General features: G+C 37.4%; 1 pseudogene; it reads left to right on the top strand.

Annotated features, from left to right (window-relative positions):
* Window positions 1-1,448: 1,448 nt before the first annotated feature.
* On the top strand, window positions 1,449-3,047 carry LOC128057797 (T-complex protein 1 subunit alpha-like; annotated as a pseudogene).
* The last annotated feature ends 1,426 nt before the right edge of the window (window positions 3,048-4,473 follow it).

Genomic DNA, 4,473 nt, shown 5'->3' with positions numbered 1-4,473 from the left:
TATCCTATATGATTCAGTTCAGTTCAGTTCAGTCACTCAGTCGTGTCTGACTCTTTGTGACCCCATGAATCGCAGCACGCCAGGCATCCCTGTCCATCACCAACTCCCGGAGTTCACTCAGACTCACGTCCATCGAGTCCGTGATGCCATCCAGCCATCTCATCCTCTGTCATCCCCTTTTCATCCTGCCCCCAATCCCTACCAATGTCAGAGTCTTTTCCAATGAGTCAACTCTTTGCATGAGCTGGCCAACCTACTGGAGTTTCAGCTTTAGCATCATTCCTTCCAAAGAACACCCAGGGCTGATCTCCTTTAGAATGGCCTGGTTGGATCTCCTTGCAGTTCAAGGGACTCTCAAGAGTCTTCTCCAACACCACAGTTCAAAAGCATCAATTCGTCGGTGCTCAGCTTTCTTCATAGTCTAAATCTCGCTTCCATACATCAGCACTGGAAAAAACATAGCCTTGCCTAAATGGGCCTTTGTTGGCAAAGTAATGTCTCTACTTTTCAATATGATTAGGGAAATTAAAATGGAGGTAGACTTGTTCGGTCTTCAGAAGCAGGGGAGCAGGTTCTGACCAACCTTAACTTCTGACCTTACCTGGAACCCATCTGGACTACACATCTGCCTATAAGCACATCGGTTGCAATCAGCAAGTCAAGAGGAACCTTAGATCAGAGAGGGAGTGGGTCTTGGAATTTCCTGACCCCTGGGAGACCTTCCCAGTACCCCTTGAGGTCTGGAAAATCTTGTGATTCAAAAGGTAAAACAAACAGCATTGTAGAAGTTAAAAGAAATGTATAGCTGCATTTTTACATACAAACAGATGACGATATCCGTTTGCAGCCTGGTGTTACAAGTGGGAGACACCAAAACTGCAATTTGAGGTATCACCCATGGGGTGAGACCACTTCCCAGTTGGGACCATTTCCCAACTGGGACTCTGGATTGCTGTCATTCCGGACCTCTCAGAGATGTTCAAGACTGGATGTATGTAATTGTCCCAATTTGGTGATATGTATGAGTTGTTACTTCTGTTTCTTTTCTTTTAATGACTGCATATTGAAATTAAGTCAATAATCCCCTATTAAAAATTAAAATTGCTTATTTGTATTTAATGAGATTTCTTTAGATGATTCATCCTTTGAACCCAAAATGAAAGTAAAACTTTCTGCAAAACATAAATATTTAGAAAATCCTAACTCAATCAATGTGAACTAATCAATGAATTCATTAGTTACAAGATATAAAATTAACATTAAAATTATATATATATATAATTAACATTAAAATTATATATATATATATATATATATATATATATATATATATATAAAATCAGTCAGCCACCCCAAGGCAGGCAATGCTATGGCCACCACTGGGCCCAAGACAAAGAGGCTGATTGCTGTCGATGTAAGTGAAACTCAACATGAGCCCTGCCATGAGGATGGAGGTGCTTTTGTCCATTTTTGGGGACCGCAGCATTGAGGAGATGATCTGCTCCCAGAAAGTCATGGCTGCAGCTTTGATTGCCAATATTGTGAAAGAGTCTCTCGGTCCAATTGGCTTGGATAAAATGTTAGTGGATGATATTGGTGATGTAACCATTATTAATGATGGTGCAACCCTCCTGAAGCTACTGGTGGTAGAGCATCCTACAGCCAAAGTTTCTTCAAGACAAAGAAGTGGGAGAAGGGACCACCTCCATGGTTATTATTGCAGCTGAACTTCTAAAAAATGCAAATGAACTGGTCAAACAGAAAACTCATCCCACATCAGTTATTAGTGGCTATTGACTTGCTTGCCAGGAAGCAGTGCATTATATCAGTGAAAATCTGATTATTAACACAGATGAGCTTGGAAGGGATTGCCTGATTAATGCTGCCAAAATCATTGGAATAAATGGTTTTCCTAGCAAATGTGGTGGTATATGCTTTGCTCACTGTTAAATACACAGATGTCAGAGTTCAGCCTCTCTATCCAGTCAATTCCATTAATATTCTGAAAACCCATAGGAGGAGTCAGATGGAGAGTATGCTCATCAATGCTCAACTGTGTGATAGGACCCCAAGACATGCCCAAGAGAATATTTAATGTAAAAATTGCTTGCCTTGACTTCAGCCTGCAGAAAACAAAAATGAAGCTTGGTGTACAAGTGGTTATTACAGACCCTGAGAAACTGGACCAGATTAGACAGAGAGAATCAAATATCACCAAGGAGCAAATCCGGCAACTGGTGCCAATGTTAGTCTAACCACTGGTGGAATTGGTAATATGTGTCTGAAGTATTTTGTGGAGACTGGTGCTATGGTAGTTGGAAGAGTTTTTAAGAGACCTTAAATGCATTGCTAAAGCTTCCAGAGCATCTATTCTGTCAACCTGGCCAATTTGGAAGGTGAAGAAACTTTTGATGCTTCGATTATGGGACAAGCAGAAGAGGTGGCACAAGAGAGAATTTGTGATGATGAACTGATCTTGATTATAAACACTAAGGCTCTTACCTCTGCATCAGTCATCTTATGTGGGGCAAATGATTCCACGTGTGATGAGATGGAGCTCTCCTGTGTCCTTTGTGTGGTGAATAGTGTTTTGGAGTCACAATCTGTGGTTCCAGGTAGGAGTGCTATAGAGGCAACCTCTTCAATATGCCTCAAGAACTAGGCAACCAGCATGGACACCCAGGAACAGCTATCTACTGTGGAGGTTGCAAGATCTCTTCTTGTTATTCTTAACACTGTGATAGTTAATGCTGCCCAAGACTACATGGGTCTGGTTGCAAAATTAAGAGTTTCTCATAATGAGGCTCAAGTTAACCCAGAATGCATAAATCTAAAATGAATTGGTCAATGGTATATTCCATGACAACAAACAAGAAGGGGGGAAGGTTGAACCAACCATAGTTAAGGTTAACAGTTTGAAATTTGCAACTGAAACAGCAATTATCATTCTTTAAATTGATGATCTTATTAAATTATACCCAGAAAATGAAGATTATGAGCATGGAGGTTATGGAGATGTTGTTCACTCTGGAGTCCTTGATGACTGATTTGATTTATTTATAGCAATGTTAGATGCAGCTTTCTTGTACCTCAAGTATTACATGTTGAAGTGCAAAGGCTGTCAAAAAAGAAAGAAAAAAAAAAAAAAGGCAAGGTGCATTTCTATGCACTAACAACAAAGTATTTGAAAAAAAATTTTTTAAATTAACCCATTCACAGTAGATTTTAAAAAGTCAAATAGTTAGGAATAAATTTAATCAAGGAATTCAAAAAACTTTACAATAAAATTAAAACCTTTGATGAAAGAAACAGAAGAAAACAAGCAAATGCAAAGATAGATACTGCATGTTTATTGATTGGAAGAATTATTACTGTTAAAATGTCTATAATACCAAAAACCATTTATAAGTTAAATGCAATCTCTATCAAAATTCAATGGAATTTTTCTTAGAAAAAGAAAAAAAAATCCTAATATTTGTATTTTTATTTGCAAGGAACCACAAAAGAATCTGAGTAGCCAAATATAGTAATTATTAACATTATGATATTGGTTTTAAAACAGTTACTTAGATCCTTGAAGCAGATCAGCCCAGAAATAAGCCCACACATACATGTTCAAGTAGCATTTGACAAGGAAATCAAAGAACATTCAATGAGAATAGTCTCTTCTACAAATGGTATTGAGAATAAAAGATAAACATATGCAGAAAAAAATGAGATTGGATCCCTATCTTACCCAATACATAGAAATTAGAAACTTAAACATAAGATTTGATACCATAAATTCCCAGAATTTTTCATTGCAAATTCCTAGAATTTCTTAGAAGGATTTTAGCTTCCACATATGGTAGAAGCTCCTTGACATTGCCCTGGGTAATGGTTTTTTTGGATGTAATATAAAAAACACAGACAACACGAGGAAAACTAAGTGGGACTCTAAGTAGATAAATTTTTCTGCATAGCAAAAGTAATAAAATGAAAAGGCAAGCTATGGAATGCATAAACTACTTATAAACCATGTTCTGATAGAAACAAATAAAAGTAGCATCAACATATGTACACTATCAGGTGTAAGATGGAGAGCTAGTGAGAAGGGAAGGAAGGAGCTGGGGAGCCCATTCTGGTGCTCTGTGCTGACCTGGAGGGATAGGGAGAGGAAAGAAGCCAGGGAGGGAGTGGATGTACATATAATTCCAGCTAATTTACGTTCCTGTGCAGCAGAAATCAACATAATATTGCAATAATTAAAATATATAAATAAGAATAGAAAGAATTCATACAACTTAATATAAAAATTAATTAAAAACGACTGAGGAACTACATGGGCAATTTTTTTTCAAAAATGACATACAAAAGAACAGCAAGTACAAAAATATATGCTAAACATCATTAATCATCAGGGAAATATAAATCAAAAGCAAAGTGAAATATCACCTTACACCTATTAAGATGAATGTCATGAGAAAGAATAGG

The sequence above is a fragment of the Budorcas taxicolor genome, chromosome 12 (genome assembly GCF_023091745.1).
Source record: "Budorcas taxicolor isolate Tak-1 chromosome 12, Takin1.1, whole genome shotgun sequence".
NCBI classification, from domain to species: Eukaryota; Metazoa; Chordata; class Mammalia; order Artiodactyla; family Bovidae; genus Budorcas; species Budorcas taxicolor.
The sequence above is the reverse complement of the archived record's forward strand: the minus strand, read 5'-3'. Positions and strand labels throughout refer to the sequence as shown.